The 20,088-nt window shown below is 44.3% G+C and overlaps 1 long non-coding RNA gene across 1 annotated transcript; it reads left to right on the top strand.

The window, feature by feature from the left end:
* The first annotated feature begins 1,406 nt into the window (after positions 1 to 1,406).
* On the top strand, positions 1,407 to 13,169 carry LOC143942243 (uncharacterized). Its single transcript, XR_013264735.1, has 3 exons — positions 1,407 to 1,663; positions 6,532 to 6,829; positions 12,770 to 13,169. It is a non-coding gene; the product is annotated as an uncharacterized LOC143942243 (long non-coding RNA).
* The last annotated feature ends 6,919 nt before the right edge of the window (positions 13,170 to 20,088 follow it).

Here is a 20,088-nt window from a genome sequence, read left to right as displayed (position 1 = left end):
TGAATATAAATAACTTTTCAGCCAATCAGCTACTTTGCATGCTGAGATAGTCAATTTAAGGGGGAATGAGTCAGGTGATCAGTGTTCTTTTAGTCCCAGGCTGAGGCCTGGGGGCTGTGTGTGAAGTAGCAGCTGAAGGGTAGGCCCGAAGCCTGGGGCCTAGCCACGTGTGTAGAGGCTCAGCCCGAGGGGAGCCTGATCTTTTCAGAGGTTCAGCCGGATGGTGAACCAAGTGTTGCCAGAGGTGAAGAAGAAGTAGTTGCCCCATGGGATGACCACTCCTGTTACCAGAGGCAAGTGAGAACCAGAGGTCAGAGATGAAGGGGACACAGTCGCCAGTAAGGGACAACTGCTCCTGTTATCAGAGGCCAGGTTTGTAAAAGCTGAAGAAGTACCAGAGCAGCCTTTTTCACTAGCCGGAGATGGTGAACAAGTTAGGAAAGCTTCAGCATTCAAGTCAGAGACCCAGCAGGTGAGTGTGGGTGACACTTGAAGAAGATTCAGTGGGTTAGCTGAGAGCCAAGCCAGGGACCCAGCAGATAGCGTGGGTGTACAGCAGGTTAGCTATGGAAGAGCTCAGGAGATCCACAGGGGTGGCTGGGATCTGAAGGTCTGGTGAGAAGACTGGGAGCTCAGTGAGAAAATCTACAGTAAGAGTCTGTGAGACGTGAGTGAAGATTTGCAATGGGGGACACTGTGAGTCAAGTGTGTGGATCTACAGTGAAGTTGGAGAGTTCAGTTGCCATTGAAGTCAGCAGTTCTACAAATACAGTGCTGCAACCAGCTTAAACCTGTATAGCTGTCTGCCTATTTTGTCTCAGAGATTCCCAATTGCTATTGAATCTGCCTAAGGGTGTTCAGGCCCTAACACTCCCCAGTTCTTGTTAAGAGACAATAACTCTCTTTTGTTTTCATTCAAAAAGTGACTGGCACCCAATTCTTCCTGTTACGGGAATCACTTTGGGTGGGGGACTTGTGGAACCCAGCTTACCTTGGAGAGCTCTGGAAACTCTGTGTCCAGTTCCCCCAGTCCCTCCGATGTGTAAATCACCCTGTGTCCATGAACCCCAGTCTAATTTATGCTAGTCGGACTCGCTGTACAACCACACTGGAATGTTGTATATATGTATATATTGTGTGTTGTCTCATGCTGTTGGATTCTGGGATCATTTGGGGTGTCCCATTGTTCTGTTGTTTCTGTCTACCTTAGAAAAAGTGTATTATGGAATGGATGTTTGTATTGGTGTTCCTGGCATGCAAACTGGGGGCAGGGCAGAGAGGGGAGGGGGAATCCATCCAACATCCCTCCCTGCTGATAAGGTGTTCTATTATTCAAATGTTTCAATGCCTCTGTGTTCCTTGCTGATTGGACAGTTTACCCCGCCCTGAATCCAAGGGAGGGGGGATTGTCCCTGAGTTGTATATCTGTTGTTTCATGTGTTTTGAATAAAGTGTCTGTTGTTTTCACCCTACATTAAGTTACGGCTAATAACTGTCTGAGCTAAGGGGTCTTGGATAGTGCTGGTTCTGGACAAAGGAAGCATTTATGGTGGACATAGTCCTGCTGAGGACGGGGGTCGGCAGCAGTGGGATCATGCTACCTTGCTGTGAACACATCTAAATCACCACCTGGATCCAAGGTCCGGATAGCAGGAGGGCAGAGGTACAGATACTAGCCGTCATGGAAGAGGAATTTGAAAAGAGGTTGTGAGGGATGCGCATACAGCACAGGGGACCAGTAACAGTGCATGTCCTGCTGGGATGGTATGATTCTAGCTCTCGAGCAGCACCACCAGGGAAAAAATCTCCAAGGTCGCAGTGTGAAGTGTGAATGCTGTTATTGGGGGAACGACCAAACCAGGAGTGGACAGCTGAGTTAAGCAGGCTGATCTGGGCAGAGATGCAGTTGGATGAGAGCTACAGAGCCCTCCAGTGGTATGTAGCCCAAGTGTGCCTCTGGACAGCAGATGACAGCCCCATGGAAGGCTTTGACTATGGTGGCATGGGATTGTTGTATTGGAGGCTGTCCAAGCACCCTGACTTTAGGAGTGGCATTTGGAGGAAATAATGTAGCACAGAGAGCAAAGACTGAATGTCTGAATGTCTTAAAAAAATATATAAATAAATGATTTTTTTTAAAAAGTGCCCCTGTACCCTCATGCTCATGCATAAAGGTGAATGCATGCGCTGGTCCTGCACACATACGTAAGCATCCCTCGCACCACACATGTAAGGTATTGCCACAAACATCAGAGCGAGAGCAATAATTCTAGCACCAGACCTCCTGTGTTACTCTAAGCTGGTAATCTGTAAAGGCATTGCCTACGGAAATGTTTAAATACCATAGTATTGTGCCATTCCATGAGCGTGCACAATTTTAAAGCGTGACATGTTAGATGTCTATTTACTCAGCGTAACACCATCTTTTATATGTTACCAAAAAATTGGGTAGTCTATTGTGTTTCTATATATTAACCACTTCCCGACCGCCGCACGACGATGTACGTCGACAGCATGGCACGGGCAGGCATATGGGCGTACATGTACGTCCCTGCCTTCCCGCGGGTCGGGGGCCCGATCGGGCCCCCGCCCGGTGCCTGCGGCGGTCGGTATCCGTGCAGGAGCGATCGGTGATGAGGAGGCGGCCATTCATTCATGGCCACCCCCTCGCGATCGCTCCTGACGAATGGGAGTGAAGCATTGCATCACTTCCTCTCCTGTAATGTAAACACAGGAGAGGAAGTGATGTAATCTCTCCTCCGTGTCGGTATTTTTCGTTCCGGCACCGAGGAGAGAGCATCGGTGAGTTGCACAAGCACTACACTACACAGTAGAACATGCCAGGCACACTCACACCCCCCCTTTACCCCCGATCACCCCCCCAATTACCCCTGCCCCCCCAGTCACAGTGACACCAATGCATTTTTAATTTTTTTTTGCATTGGTGTCATTTGTGACTGTAATAACTGTTAGGGCAGTTAGGGTTAGCCCCCTTTAGTTCTAATGTACCCCCCTAACCCCCCCAATAAAGGTTTAACCCCGTGATCACCCCCCGTCGCCAGTGTCACTAAGGCTGGGTTCACATTGCAGCGGTTTATGAGAACGGATGTGATTCGCACCGCACTGCAGTGCAAATCACATCCGATCTCTGCGATTCGAGTTCAGCCATTCGCCGCACCCGCCGCAAATTCGCACGGGACCCTTTTTTTGGTCCGCAGCAGAATCGGATCGCATGGGTGTTCACACCATGCGATCCGAGTTTGCAGATCGCACTGCGATATGCGAACTGATCTGGGGGTGTCATTAACATTTCACTGACACTCCTAGCAGTTCGCATAGGGCAGTGTGAACTGCCGCCGGGAGGCATGCGATGCGGGAACCCGCCGCGGATTCGTGGCGTTCCCGCATCACTCCAGTGTGAACCCAGCCTAATAAGCGATCATTTTTCTGATCGCTGTATTAGTGTCACAGGTGACGCTAGTTAGGCAGGTAGGTATTTAGGTTCGCTGCAGCTTTTTATAGCGCCAGGGACCCCCATATAGTACCGCATAAAGCCCCCTGATTGCCCCCTAGTTAACCCTTTCACCAGTGATCACCATATAACTGTTACAGGTGACGCTGGTTGGTTGGTTATTTTTTTATAGTTTCAGGGCACCCGCCATTTATTACCTAATAAAGGTTTAACCCCCTGATCACACGGCGGGTGTCATTTGTGACTGTAATAACTGTTAGGGCAGTTAGGGTTAGCCCCCTTTAGTTCTAAGGTACCCCCCTAACCCCCCCAATAAAGGTTTAACCCCGTGATCACCCCCTTGTCGCCAGTGTCACTAAGGCTGGGTTCACATTGCAGCGGTTTATGAGAACGGATGTGATTCGCACCGCACTGCAGTGCAAATCACATCCGATCTCTGTGCGATTCGAGTTCAGCCATACAGATAGTATGGCTGAATTCGCGTTGCACCCGCCGCACCCGCCGCAAACTCGCACGGGACCCTTTTTTTGGTCCGCAGCAGAATCGGATCACATGGGTGTTCACACCATGCGATCCGAGTTTGCAGATCGCACTGCGATGTGCGAACTGATCTAGGGGTGTCATTAACATTTCACTGACACTCCCAGCAGTTCGCATAGGGCAGTGTGAACTGCCGCCGGGAGGCATGCGATGCGGGAACCCGCCGCGGATTCATGGCGTTCCCGCATCGCTCCAGTGTGAACCCAGCCTAATAAGCGATCGTTTTTCTGATCGCTGTATTAGTGTCACAGGTGACGCTAGTTAGGCAGGTAGGTATTTAGGTTCGCCGCAGCTTTTTATAGCGCCAGGGACCCCCATATACTACCGCATAAAGCCCCCTGATTGCCCCCTAGTTAACCCTTTCACCAGTGATCACCAAATAACTGTTACAGGTGACGCTGGTTGGTTAGTTATTTTTTTATAGTTTCAGGGCACCCGCCATTTATTACCTAGTCTCACTAGTGTACAAGTAAATTTAGGGGTGTCTACTTTCCAAAATGGGGTCATTTGGGGGGGGTTTGTGCCATCTTGGCATTTTATGGCCTTCAAAACTGTAACGCCCTTAGAAAGCCTGAAGGCGGTGCTTGGATCTCGGGGCCCCGTACGCGGCTAGGCTCCCAAAAAGTCCCACATATGTGGTATCCCCATACTCAGGAGAAGCAGCAGAATTTATTTTGGGGTGTCATTTCACATATGCCCATGGCATGCGTGAGCAATATATCATTTAGTGACAACTTTGTGTAAAAAAAAAAAAAAAAAAAAGTTTGTAATTTTCCCGCAACTTGTGGCAAAATATAAAATATTCCATGGACTCAACATGCCTCTCAGCAAATAGCTTGGGGTGTCTACTTTCTAAAATGGGGTCATTTGTGGGGGTTTTGTGCCATCTTGGCATTTTATGGCCTTCAAAACTGTAATAGATAGTGAGAAGTGAAATCAAAAAATTACGCCCTTAGAAAGCCTGATGGCGGTGCTTGGTTTTCGGGGCCCCGTACGCGGCTAGGCTCCCAAAAAGTCCCTCATATGTGGTATCCCCCTACTCAGGAGAAGCAGCAGAATTTATTTTGGGGTGTCATTTCACATATGCCCATAGCATGTGTGAGCAATATATCATTTAGTGACAACTTTGTGTAAAAAAAAAAAAAAAAAAAGTTTGTAATTTTCCCGCAACTTGTGGCAAAATATAAAATATTCCATGGACTCAACATGCCTCTCAGCAAATAGCTTAGGGTGTCTACTTTCTAAAATGGGGTCATTTGTGGGGGTTTTGTGCCATCTTGGCATTTTATGGCCTTCAAAACTGTAATAGGTAGTGAGAAGTGAAATCAAAAATTTACGCCCTTAGAAAGCCTGAAGGCGGTGCTTGGTTTTCGGGGCCCCGTACGCGGCTAGGCTCCCAAAAAGTACCACATATGTGGTATCCCCGTACTCAGGAGAAGCAGCAGAATTTATTTTGGGGTGTCATTTCACATATGCCCATAGCATGTGTGAGCAATATATCATTTAATGACAACTTTGTGTAAAAAAAAAAAAAAAAAAAAATTTTGTCATTATTCAATCGCTTGAGGCAAAAAAATAAAATATTCAATGGGCTCAACATGCCACTTATCAATTTCCTTAGGGGGTCTACTTTCCAAAATGGGGTCATTTGGGGGGGTTTTGTACTGCCCTGCCATTTTAGCACCTCAAGAAATGAGATAGGCAGTCGTAAACTAAAAGCTGCGTAAATTCCAGAAAACGTACCTTAGTTTGTAGATGTGACAACTTTTGCGCAAACCAATAAATATACAGTTATTGACTTTTTTTTACCAAAGACATGTGGCTGAATACATTTTGGCCTAAATGTATGACTAAAATTGAGTTTATTGGATTTTTCTAATAACAAAAAGTAGAAAATATCATTTTTTTTCAAATTTTGCGGTCTTTTTACGTTTATATCACAAAAAATAAAAATCGCAGAGTCAGTCAAATACCTTTAAAAGAAAGCTCTATTTGTGGGAAGAAAAGGACGCAAATTTCGTTTGGGTACAACATTGCATGACCGCGCAATTACCAGTTAAAGCAGCGCAGTGCCAAAGTGTAAAAAGACCTCTGGTCATTTACCAGCAAAATGGTCCGGTCTGAAAGTGGTTAAAGTGTAGAAGGATATCCCATCCCTAGATGAGGAAGATTGAGAGGACTGTTTAGAACGGTGTCCCAAACTTGTTATCTCCTCCAGGGACAAGATAATCCAGGCCAAAACCTACCTCCTAGAGTTGCCACCTCATCCCTTTAAACCCAAACACCTTTGAATTACACAGGTTCTGAGGCTAATTAAATGCAGATAAGGCATCCAGTGAGTTTAATTACTACCTTAATCAGCCACAGAACATGTGTAATTAATATGTGTTCGGGTTTAAAGGGATGAAGTGGCAACCATACTACCGCTCCGGAGTTAACCCTACTAGTTATTCGCAAAGATTGTCCAATGTTCTCACCATTCTAAATTACTGCTCTCCAATCTTTTATATAATGCAAAGAAGGAAGTTTTGCTGATTTGGACCTCGCCAACTCCCCCTGGGAGGCTACCTATGTATGAGGAAGGAGCATGCATGCTCCGAACGCGTGCAACGACATCATCACAGCGCGACCCTGTACGACCCATCAGCTGACCTCCGTGACGCTGCAACACAGAGCCGGAGACGCTGGGAACCACCGGCGCCACCGGACGGGAACCAACAGCAAAAAGAGGTCCGCTTCTCCCCGGGAGCCCTGTGATGTCCCCCACAAACTTCTTTTCCACGTAAACGTGATGTGCCTGAACTATTCCGACAGAGAGTGAGTGTATTACTTTACGAATAAATACCTGTGATCTGAAATACTGCACTTAGGTTGGCGCTGTTTTTTGTCTTCTCTATGTATAATATTACATATATGAACAGGGGTTGTCCTTGTATATATTCTGGTCCCCCTGGATTTCCGGCTAGACTTATCAGTTCTCCCGTTTGGATGTGGGATGGAGTGCACTGGACAGGGTGATAGAGTTGTGCTTTCTTGCCCCTACCCCCCCCCCCCCCCCCTTCTTCCCTCCGTCCCTTCTCCCCTCCTCCCTTTCCTCCCCATCCCTTTTCAAACATCATCAGCTGTGCATTCTATCTACCCTTTTCTCCCTCTTCGTTGCACTCTAGTCCCATCTACTAGATATGGAAAAATTGGCTGCTTTTTTTGCTTACCTTAACCTTGGAAAGCTAATTGTGATTCTTCTTTCTTGGTTCTTAATCTCCTAACATTGACTAGTTTGACTGCTATAAAAAAAAATGCTGCGCAAATACCGTGTGACATAAAAAAAAAAATTGCATAACCCACCATTTTATTCTCTCAAAAAATATATAACGTTTGGGAGTTATAAGTAATTATGTAGAAAAAAATACAGATTTTTACATGTGGTTAAATGAATTTTTTTTTAACTAATACACAAATAAAACCCCATTTTACACTGATGTTTACATGATTAGCTCAGTATTTTTGTCCAAAGATTCACCAAGCTAGCTGAACACCATCTCCAATCCCCACGTCTCAGAGCACCGCTTCCTCCAACTTCTAGTATACACCCTAAATATCTCTTGTGCACTCACCAGAAGAGACAGCACAGAAGAAGAAAGAATGCGGAGCAGGGAAGTGACTCCTTAAAAAATGAAAAAATGGATCATGTTCTCTTATAGCAGGTTAAACAGCACAGCGCTTGTGCCGTCTAACCTGCCCCTCTATAAACTGCAAAAAATCTGGTTGATCCTGACAGTTTTTTGCCTTCCCCTCTGTAAACTGACCACGGTTTATCATGGCTACTGAGCCCTGACACTGTGGTAAGTTTACGTGCCTCTTTGCAGAGCTAGTGGGCTGGCGCCCGCCGCGTACCGCATGACCGTGCCTGTGGGTCCTGCGGACTCGATTTCTGCCAGTGTCCTGCGATCGTGTCATTGAGAGGCAGAACAGGGAGTTGCCTATGTAAACAAGGAATTTCCTTGTTCTGCCTAGTGACATGACAAGGATCTACTACTCCCTGTCATCGGGAGCAGTGATCACTGTCATGTCAGTGGAAGCCCATCCACCCACAGTTAGAATCACTCCCTAGGACACACTTAACCCCTTGATCGCCCCCTAGTGTTTAACCCCTTCCCTGCCAGTGTCATCACAGTAATCAGTGCATTTTTATAGCACTGATTGCTGTATAAATGACAATGGTCCCAAAATAATGTCAAAAGTGTCCGTCATAATGTCACAGTCATGCTAAAAATCGCAGATTGCCACCATTACTAATAAAATGCCATAAATCTATCCCCTATTTTGTAGACACTATAACTTTCGGGAAAACCAATCAATATGTGCTTATTGCGATTTTTTTTTCAACCAAAAACATGTAAAAGAATATATATTATAGCAAAAAGTAAAAAATATTGCCTTTTTTCAAAATTGGCGCACATTTTTGTTTATAGCGTAAAAAAATAAAAAAACATAGAGGTGATCAAATACCACCAAATGAAAGCTCTATTTGGGGGGAAAAAAGGACGTCAATTTTGTTTTGGTGTAACGTCGTACGACCGTGCAATTGTCAGTTAAAGCGACGCAGTGCCAAATCGCAAAAAGTGCTCTGTTCAGGGAGGGGGTAAATCCTTCCGGGGCTGAAGTGGTTAAATTGAACAAATTTCACTGCCTGCCCTTCTCCTTTATCCAGCAAAAATGCACTGTATAAATGTATATTGAAAACAAAGCTTCTAAATAATTTTTTTTAGAGATCAGAATGGCAGTCATGTGACCTCCCAGCTGACGTCAGAGGGAGACCTCGGCCCCTCCTGCTGTAGCCCAGGGATCGGAGTAGCTGACCGGCCTGGAGTCACGTGTATACAAATACCATACTGGTGACCCCACAATAAGGATAAAACTTTTAGCAAAAAGGAGTTTAACAAGATTTGTGGCCACTCATTGAAATTAGAAGAAAAGAGGTTTAACCTTAAACTACATAGAGGGTTCTTTACTGTAAAAGCAGCAAGGATGTGGAATTCCCTTCCACAGGCGGTGGTCTCAGCGAGGGGCATTGATAGTTTCAAGAAACTATTAGATAAGCACCTGAATGACTGCAACATACAGGGATATACAATGTAATACTGACATATAATCACACACATAGGTTGTACTTGATGGACTTGTGTCTTTTTTCAACCTCACCTACTATGTAACTATGTGACCGTCTTGAAGATCTCTAAAAAAAAGATACTTAGAAGCATCTATTGCAGTAAACACTTATACAGTGCATTATCACCTGGTAAGGACAGGGGCATTCAGTGAGTTACAAACACTTTAACATCCTTCTACGGACTCATCCAGGCGGCTGCTGGGTGCCCATATGCAAGAGAGGCTCCTTGGAACCCTACAATGGAAGGTGCCACACTCAATCTGGATATCATGGCCAGTGCTGTGGGAGGTGCCCATCCAATACAGATGGAAAGGAAAACTTAACAGGATAAAGGAACACTATATTCTGAAAATCATAGCAGCAGCATATGAAAATGAGAAAAATAAATTATCATCTACTATCACTTTAGCAGAAGTAACTTCTGCTAATTTAAAAAATATCACATCAATCTTGAGGCCTGACCACACAGGTGTCATAAACACAGTCAGGTTATAACTAGTAGTGATGTTTATGACTTTCTTTAAATTGATTAAATATGCAGTCCTTTTATACAGCTTCTAGTTCAAGGTGAAAATGAATGCAGCAATCATGATTACCTTTGTGGAAGCTAGATTACGAGACATTATTATTGCCATTTCAACTCTGATGACACCAACAAATATGGTCAACTACTCCGCAAATGTGTTTGTCAGTTAGTAATGTAAATAATAGACATGTGGCACTTTTATGACGATGGTTTCTATGTGGCCTGCCAGATGATTGTCAATCACACCTGCCTCATTAATAAATTGCTTAGTTACATAAAACGGGTCATAAAGCAGATATTAATGAGCCTTACCTACAGAAATAATTTATGTTAGAATGATACTAATTGTGCAGACTTCCTTAGTTCACAGTAAATTGCACAGGACCTGTTTGGTAGATTGAATTCTCTGTTCTCAGAGTCCAGACAGAAAAACAAATGTCAGCCCCTTTTATGCGCCAGGTTAAGAAAATGGATAATGCACTGCTACTGGGAGCGCAAATAAAGATACCCTGCACACAACTAAGGTTCAGTATCAAAAAACAAACATCAGACCGGTTAGTGGTAAAAGAACCCAATATATTGTCACAGGTTGTATTAAATAGCAGTATGCACAAAAATAAGTAAAGAATTAGGTCAACCGCAGTTCAATAGACAATCATCATAATCTCAAGAAATGGGACTTTAATTATGCCTTTGCTAGTGACACATACAATAACTCCTCAGTATTAAAAAGGTTTACAATTTTATTACAAAATTAAATAAATCCATCCCCACAACAGTTTTAAAAACATATAGGGGGTCATTTACTATAGCGCCAATAAATGATCCTGCAGTTCCAGAAAATAGCGCCCAATTAAGACATCAACTCTTAGAAACTGGGCGCTAATGTGAATGGAAAGCTGCGCTATTGCCGGAAAACATGCCTGTCATATCATATATGCGAAAAATAAGGAATAGTGAAAGTCAATGGGGCTCGAACCTTCAAAATCCAAAGTTCTCACTGAAGGCTTATATGCAATTTCTTTGCCATAAAAAGTGTATGGGGACCTGGGTCCTGCTTCAGGGGACACGTATCAATTGGAAAAAATGTTTTTAAAACAGACGTTTTTTCAGGAGCAGCGATTTTAATAATGCTAAAAGTGAAACAATAAAAAATTTTAATTCCTTTAAATATCGTGCCTGGGGGATGTCTATAGTATGCCTGTAAAGTAGCACATCTTCCCCATGTTTATTACTGTACCACAGCAAAATTACATTTCTAAAGGAAAAAATATAATTTAAAATTGTTCGTGACTGTAATGAATTGCCGGTTGCCGGCAATATATAGAGTAAAAATCAAAGAAAAAAACTGCGTAGGTTCCCCCCTACCAGTCCATACCAGATCCTTCGAGTCTGGTATGGATATTAAGGGGAACTCCATGCCAAAATGAAAAAAAAAATGGCGTAAGGCCCCCCCAAAATCCATACCAGACCCTTATCTGAGCACGCAACCTGGCAGGTCAGGAAAGGTGGGGGATGAGCGAGTCCCCCCGAACCATACCAGGCCACATGCCCTCAACATGGGGAGGGTGCTTTGGGGTCCCTCCCCAAAACACCTTGTCCCCATGTTGATGGGGACAAGGGCCTCATCCCCACAACCCTTGCCCGGTGGTTGTGGGGGTCTGCGGGCGGGAGGCATTGTACCCCTACCCATTCACCTAAAAAAGAAGTGAAATGTGACAAAAGACAATAGCCATTCCAGCTTGAACATTGTTACATTTCACTGCTTTTTTAGGTGAATGGGTAGGGGTACAATGTACCCAATACCCATTCACACAGGGGGGGCAGGATATGGAGGCTCCCTTGTTAAGTCCCCCGCCGGCAGACCCCCACAACCACCATGCAATTGTTGTAGGGATGAGGCCCTTGACCCACTGACATGGGTCTCTATTGCCGCCATCTTCTGTTGCCGTCTCTCCCACCACTGCCTACTTCTCCCGCTGCTGTGTTCTTCCTCGCTGCCGCCTTCCTCCATTGTGTTGTCCCCCGCTATCTGGTGTCTTTTACACAGCCCCATGGCCATCCGTTGACGTCACAGGGAAAGCCCCTCCCCTTTTTTCCAGAAAATAAAGGGGGCAGGCTCTGCGTGTTACGTCAAAGTTTTTGCTCTCATTTGATTTGTTCATTCATTTTTTTTATATACACACAATTAAAGAAAAAAAGAATTTTAGGCTTGGTTCACACAGGGGCGACTTGTCCAGGCGACTTCGCCGCCTGACAAGTCGCCCCCGTTCTGTACTATGGAACCGTTCTAATAGGAGCGACTCGAGTCGCTCCGACTTAGAAAAAAGGTTCCTGTACTACTTTTGCGGCGACTTCCGGTGACTTGCATTGACTTCTATACAGAAGTCATTTTGCAAGTCGCCGCTGAGGTCGCGGCAGGTCGCGGCAGGTCGCGGCGCTGCAAGTCGTGCCGTGTCCTGTGTGAACCGAGCCTAACTTTGCAATGATATGTAATAGAAACATAATTTGGGGGTTATTATAAATAGTACAAATTATAGAGCAAAATTTCTAGTTTTTATCTGCAGATACACTGGTTGTTTTAAAACTAACATTGATCAATAAAAAAAATAAAGCACATTTCTTTCTTTATAGATTTATACCTATAAAATAAATAATTTTTGCAAGACGGCAACACCAGAAAGTCTCAAAAAAAGTGTTACATTATTATCAAGTAATGATGAGCTTGTACACCAGCAATGAATGGGTGCGTGGTGTACATGGGTGTGCCTGGCATTTTAAACCGCAGCTCTGTAATCTGGTGAGTGATATCTCACTAAATCGGGTACAGGTGAATATAATCCTAGGGTTGGGCTATCATACGCAGTCATGTGACAAAGTATAAATGTAAGTATAAATCATAAAACATCTGTTAACTTTTTAACATATTTAAGCAGGCAATTTATTGAAACAGTGTCTACAGATAAAAGTCACATACTTGAACAAATGACACAGAAAAATACATTGTTTATTTATTTTCATAATCTAAATTAACAACAAAAAAAACCTACTTTTTCCATAGCTGAACCCAAATCTAACATCACACAATCAATGCTACATGAAAAAGTCGGGGCAAGGATGATCGATACAATGCGAAAATATTCAGCCGTGTGGTACCTGTGGTTTACACTCCCAGCTGCAATGGATTTTAGTCTGTTTGGCTTTTCTTCATCCTAAACTGTCTGTTTTCTTCCCTCTTATTCTGTAATTCCCACTTTCTGACTACTATCTACACTGAGATCTGGTGTATAGAGCCACTTACTATTTACATTTTCTCTGTATTTCAATATGGCATGTTGGAGTTTACACTGATGTTGGATAACAACTTTATATGTATAACATACTCATCTCATTAGCCTTTTTTGCAGAATTGTGTTGATACTACATCTTTGACCACTTCATGAATTAATTCCACGTTTTGGTATCACAAAAAATCAATAAAAATGTATTGATCCATAAATTAGCAAAAATGCTTGTGCAAAAGTATGTACATCCCTACATTTATCACCACTATGAAATTAAAATCAGGATTTCCAGATTAGGTGTGTCTGATTACAACTTTACATTAACCTAGGTTCATGCTGTACCAGGTCCTGCATTTGCATGGGCACAGCAGCCCACTCATTTAAATGGGCTGCTGAAACACAGAGAAAAATTCCCTGACCCTTTTTAAAAATGTGGCTGTGTGGAACTGCATGGTGCTATGGCACCATGTGATTTCACGCACCCGAAAAAAGCGAATGTTTTCCCAATGCATGGGGGTGCCATTAATAACTAATGGCACCATTGTGTGTCTGCAAAAGAGCAGCACGTTTTGCCTGCCAGTTGGGGAACACATGCGATTTACCTGCGTTCCCAGACATGATACAGAGTGATTCCAAGTTTAGGGAGTATTCAAGTGAAACATGTTTCATTTAGAGCCTAACTTCATGTTTACTTTTAATTAGTCCCTGCATGGCTGTCCTCCTATTGAAGTCTCAGAGTCTGCCAATTAACATTGCAACTACCTGAGGGTGTCCTGGCCCTAACCCTCTCTCCCAAAGTTCTGTTAAGAGAAATAAAATCTCTGTGCTCAGGTGTGCCCGCTCGGTTAGACGGCCCTGTAGAGTCTGTACTGGTGGGGAGGGAGGATGTCTGTACTGAAGGGGGTGGGGTCTGTACTGAATGAGTGTTCAGTACAGACCTCCTCCCTCCTCACCAGTACAGAAGGTGGATCTGTGCTGCAGTAGAGTTCTGTACTGGTAGGGAGGGAGGAGGCCTGTACTGAAGCCGGGTCTGTACTGCAGTAGCGTTCTGCACTGGTAGGGAGGGAGGAGGCCTGTATTATAAACAGGTCTGTATCTGAGGAGTGTTCTGTACTGGTAGAGAGGGAGAAGGTCTGGGCTGGTAGGGAAGGAGGAGGAATGTACTGAAGGGGAGGATCTGTACTGGTGGAGAGGGAGGAGGCCTGTACTGAAGGGGGGAATCTGTACTGGTGGGGAGGGAGGAGGTCTGTACTAGTAGAGAGGGAAGAGGTATGTACTGGTAGGGAGGAAGGACAGTCTGCCTCCATAAGCAATTACATGCAAGCAACTGAAATTAGCTGCAGGAGCTGTCAACTCCCTATTTCTTTTTGAGGGTCTGCTGCCTCTGGCTAATCACTAGGAAACCTCACTGGGTCTTGCACATACAATCACTAATGGCCTCATTCAGAAGTGTGACTGGGGTCTAATGGGGGAAATGGAGGAGGAATCTTCTAATGGGGACACTGGTTCTTGTGACAGCCAGGGATTCCCTCACTTTGGAGGGATTTACCCGGACTTCCTCAGCTATTGGACAGGAAGTGAAATCTCACCAGTGGGTAATAGATTGCAAAACAAAACCCTGAGAGAGGTTTTTAATCTTATCGTATATACAAATTAAAAAATGAAGAAAATTGTTTCATACACATCGTAATTTTCTTTTCCTGGTGCCTATCCAGGGCAGCATACCTGTGACAAGCTCCGACTTGGCTCCTCCTCAGGACCAGTGAATATTATAAAAGGAAAGGATTAGTGCACTCCCAGCATTCTACGTAATATAGCATACCAAGAGTGGGATTGTATGCTGCCATGGATAGGCACCAGGAAAAAGAAAATTACGGTAAGTATGAAACAATTTTCTGTTTTCCTGGTGCCTCCATGGCAGCATACCTGTGACAAATAACTAGCTGAAATGGGTGGGATGATGCATAGTAAAAAAAATTTTTGACAAATAATTTAAAAATAGGCAAATGCTGGCCTGATAGCCTGTCTGTCAGTTTCTACAAATGAGAAAGCAGCCAGTCTACTCTGTAACATCACATAAACGTATTTTGGGATGACCATGATACTACCCTTTAGATCGTTTTGATGGATATGTCTGCTCTGGCCTTCCAAGAAGCAGAAAACAACTGAAGAGCGGTTCCAGTCCCCTATCCCTGTACACTTTCTTAACCAACTTGATTATCAATGAAACTGTAGAGCTCCCCCTGGATCTACTGGGAGCAGAAAGGTACCTCCAGATACAGGGAGCAAGCTTACATTCACCTCAAGGCCGAGTCCATGGCTATAATGGGAAGTTGAACAGAATTTAGGCTCCAGTCACTTTAGGTATTTTTCAATGCTTTAATTAGAACTTAAGAAAGGTTGTAGGAAAGAGGTTTAGGGGAGGTTTCAGATACACTTTTTAGCAGATCACTTAAAGACTCCTTGAATCCAGAAGACAAAACAGCTTTCTCTTTAGAAGATCTTGAATACCTGGATAAGTCTCCATCACAGACTTAGCAGCCAGAAGCACTCTTGGATAAGTCCCTCTCACAGACTTAGCAGCCAGGAGCTAGTTACCTTGATTAGATTGTAGAACAGCTTAACAGTACCAAAACCTTTAAGCCGAGCCGGCGGTACTGTAAGGGTAGTTGGATATGGGTGCATCCTCCAAACGAGTCACCAGGCCCTTCTGAGAGACCAGTCTTCAACCTGGCTCTCTCCTGCAAGAATCCTCCCCTGGATCTCCTCAGCTTGGCTCCTTCCACATAGGCAAGGCAGGCTTCTTGGCCTACTGCAGAAGATGCAGCGATAAAGCCTCATGCCAGAAGGGTCCAAGGTAAGAATGAATAGAGCACATGGCATGTGTCCAATAAATACCCCTCCCCAGAATGCACAGCGGCCAGGAACCTCCTACCGGGCTGTTTCAAAAAAAAGAATATTCAACTCAACCTAGTGACACCTACTGGCAATGGGAAATGCACAACACAGCCAAGTTTAGAACAGAACCAAATAAACTATGTACAATCAATCTGAACCATTTACAGCTCAGCCAAAAACTAAATTTACACTATAGCTCCATTTTTAGGAACAGGGGGCTACACAACTATTGTACTAGAGTAGGGATCTGCAAACTATGGCTCCCCAGCTGCAGCAGAACCACATGACCCATGAGGTATTTTAAAGCTCTGATATTAACAGACATGACTAGGCATGATGGATACTGCGGTTCCAGAATGACTGAAGGGCCACAGATGATGCTTCTTTGCCCCTGTCTTTTTTCTTTTTTTTTTGGAGTATTACAAATAGGTTAGATGAAAGTCTGAAGGGAGTTGTGGCTTGAAGATAGTGTCTTAGTACCAAAGTAATATTGTCTTTGCGAAGAAGGTCAAAATTGGATCTTAAAAGATTGGCAGGGCCCAAGGCTCAGAGATAGTACAGGAAGAGGAGAAGTTACGGATGAATCCATGTACCATTCCAAGTTCCACTCTATCCGGGTACAAAAAATAATATTATTATCTTCTGATCCCAGAGCCTGAAGTTCTGATACTCCCCAGCCCGATGCCATCGCCACAAAGAAAAATAGTTTCCAAGTGAGATTCCACAAGGATGCTGAATCAGATGGGGCACATGGCTGTTTGGATAAGGGCTCCAGTGTGATAGAGAGATCCCAAGTGGGAAAGATTTGTGTGTGGGCTTATCATCTTGACTGTCTTGAAGAATTTGATTATTAAAGGATCTTCAGCCCATCTCTTGTTGTCACAGCAGAGATTGCCACCAGCTGTACCATTAAATTGCTTAAAGAGGAAGTAAACCCTTACAAACCACTTTGACCTACAGGTAAGCCTAGATTAAGGCTTACCTGTAGGTCCAAGAAATATCTCCTAAACCTATATGGTTTAGGAGATATTTGCCCGAAAACGGGCACCGCTGTCTACGGCGCATGCGCCGTAGACAGCGGCGCGCAGGCGCACTAAACGCGGCAGTTCCAAGAATGGAGCTGCCGCATTTGTCGACTCCCGTGCGCATGCGCGGGAGTGACGTCATCACGGCTTTGCCGAATGACAGCGGCGGAGCTGCGAGACGCCACTCCCGTGCGCATGCGCGGGAGTGACGTCATCGCGGCTTCGCCGCTGTCATTCGGCGGAGCTGCGAGACGCCACAAGCAAGATGGATGCGGCAGACTACAGGGGACAGCGGCGACTTCGCTGGCTCCTGTGTCAGGTAAGTGACACATAATGGGCTACTATGCGATGCATAGTAGTCCATTATGCTTTACCTTTGCAGGGAAAAAAAGAGGAAGTAAACTCATCAGGGTTTACTTCCTCTTTAATCCTAATCCTAAATCAAGGTCTGCTTGCAGGAAGTCAAGGAGTTGGGAGGAAGAGGGTACATCAGGATTGAAGTTTTGCCATTCGCGAATGATCTGAACTTATTCCAAACCTTGTCACATGTATTGTTTATTGAAGCCTCCTGTGCTTTGAGAAGAGTTGAAACAACTCTGGGAGGAACATCCTAATGATTAAAGCCTCCGTTTTAACATTCTAATGTGAAGGTTCAATCTATGAGGATTCTGATGGGTGTGAAGGCTTGAGCCCGAAGAAATGTTATCAGAGGAATATTTACCGGAGGCTGGACAGTAGGAAATATTGCCCTAGGGAATCATGGGTCTCCCTGCAAATATGGCCGGACTGTTATCACCCTTTATTGTCGATATTGCAAGTCTAGAGAGAATTTGAGGTAGGAGGCTAGACGAGGCCTAAATTAGATTGCATGCCCAAGGACTTGTCAGAATATCTATTGCTTCTGCCCAAGGGTGAGGTAGATGTGAAATAAACCTCTGCAGCTTGATAATGCTATCTGTACCAAAAGGATCAGGAAAGGTCCACTGGCCCACAATCCAACTGAATAACTTTGGTTGTAGGGACCATTTGTTGGGATCCAGGAATCCTTGGGATAGGAGATCGGTGCCTGTGTTTAACCAGTTCCCGACCGGCGCACGCCGTCAGCAGAATGGCACGGGCAGGCATAATGGCGTACAGGTACGTCCATTTTTATATGCCGCCCTGCCATCGCATGCCGGTCGGGACCCCCGTGAGTTCTGCCTAGAAACAAGTGACGCTGATCTCTGCTCCATGTGATTGGAGCAGAGATCAGTGTTCACTATCACAAAGCCCAGCCCCCCCACAGTTAGTAACACGCCCCTAGGAACACTTAACCCCTACACTGCCAACCCCTGGTTAACCCCTTTACTGCCAGTGTCATTTACACAGGAATCACTGCATTTGTATAGCACTGATTGCTGTATAAATGACAATGGTCCCAAAAATGTCCGATGTGTCCACCATAATGTCGCAATTATAATAAAAATCGCTGATCGCCGCCATTACTAGTAAAAAAAAATTATTAATAAAAATGCCATAAAACTATCCCCTATTTTGTAAACGCTATAACTTTTGTGCAAACTAATCAATAATCGCTTATTGCGATTTTTTTTACCAAAAATATGTAGAAGAATACGTATCGGCCTAAACTGAGAGAAAAAAATGTTTTTTATATATATTTTGGGGATATTTATTATAACAAAAAGTAAAAAATAATGAGTTTTTTCAAAATTGACGCTCTATTTTTGTTTATAGCGCAAAAAATAAAAACCGCAGAGGTGATCAACTACCACCAAAAGAAAGCTCTATTTGTGGGAAAAAAAGGACGTCAATTTATTTTGGGAGCCACGTCGCACGACCACGCAATTGTCAGTTAAAGCGACACAGTGCCAAATCGCAAAAAGTGGTCTGGTCTTAAGCCAGCAAAATGGTCCAGTCTGAAAGTGGTTAAGTGGGCTGGAAGATAGACTACCCTAGTCCTTCAGATCCCCCTCTGCCCAAAGGAAGATGGGTTCCACTTCCCTTAGTAAGGAACTGTTGTTGGTCCCGCCTTGGTGATATATGTATGATATTGCAACTCTATTGTCTATATAAATCAGAACTGATTTGTCCTTCATCTGAGAGAGCAAATGCTATCGATGCAAGATAAGCCATCTGGATTTCCAGGATATTTGCGATGATGTCTGCCGCATTGAACACCCATCTCTCTTGAACCAACATCTGGTTGCAACATGCCTCCTAGCCTATTTCATTGGTGTCTGTGGTTCAGAAGACATGCCTTAATGGACGTGGCTCTACAGGCATCTCCCTCTTTGTCCACTAGTGCAGACCCTTGTGCATCAAACTTGTTTGATATATGGACTGGGAAAGATGGTTTGCTCCATGGATTCAGGAATTCTAGCTAAAAAGGTGCCTGAGGTATCCATGTGTCCATTTGGATACAAAAAGACAAAAATCCCTATTAAGTTGAGTTAGCTCAAGGCTGTTATGTAGGACCATGTCCTCACTCTCCTTTTTTTCTGAATGATCGCCCATGCTTTCTGAGATGGCAGGGACACCATCCTTTTTGCGGTGTTGAATAAGGCACCTAAACTGGAGAAAAGATGACTCGTTTTATGATTTAACATCCAATTGTATCTTGATAGTGTAGGCCAGTGATCATCAACCCTGTCCTCAGGGCCCACTAACAGGCCAGGTTTGCAAGATAACCTAAATACATCACAGGTGATATAATTTGCTGCTCAGTGATTGCAGTATTCTAGTCTGCATCTCCCCAAGGTAATACATAAAACCTGGCCTGTTAGTGGGCCCTGAGGACAGGGTTGATGACCACTGGTGTAGGCCACAGAATCCACCTGTATTCCACTAGCTGGGCTGTATCTCTCGATTAGAGGATATCATCTTGTTAGTGATAAGAAGTGAGACCCAGTTCTCATAAAGAATCTTGGACAGTGATCCGGGCCCTCCTGAGGGCTCTGAGAGAAGTGCAGGGTCCAAAGGGGAGACTCTGGAATTGTAGATAGACCTGGTCGACCGAAAATCTCAGATACTTCTGTAACAATTGAATGATCGCCCACACTTTCTGAGATGGCAGGGACACCGTCCCTTTTGCGGTGTTGAATAACCTAAACTGGAGAAAAGTTGGCTCGTTTGATGATTTACCATCCAACCTTATCTTGATAGTGTAGGCCACA

The sequence above is a fragment of the Lithobates pipiens genome, unplaced genomic scaffold (assembly GCF_037356315.1).
Source record: "Lithobates pipiens isolate NorthernLeopardFrog02 unplaced genomic scaffold, aLitPip1_a1.2 Scaffold_10, whole genome shotgun sequence".
In the NCBI taxonomy this organism is placed as follows: Eukaryota; Metazoa; Chordata; class Amphibia; order Anura; family Ranidae; genus Lithobates; species Lithobates pipiens.
Note: the sequence above shows the minus strand (reverse complement) of the source record. Positions and strands in the feature narration are given on the sequence as shown.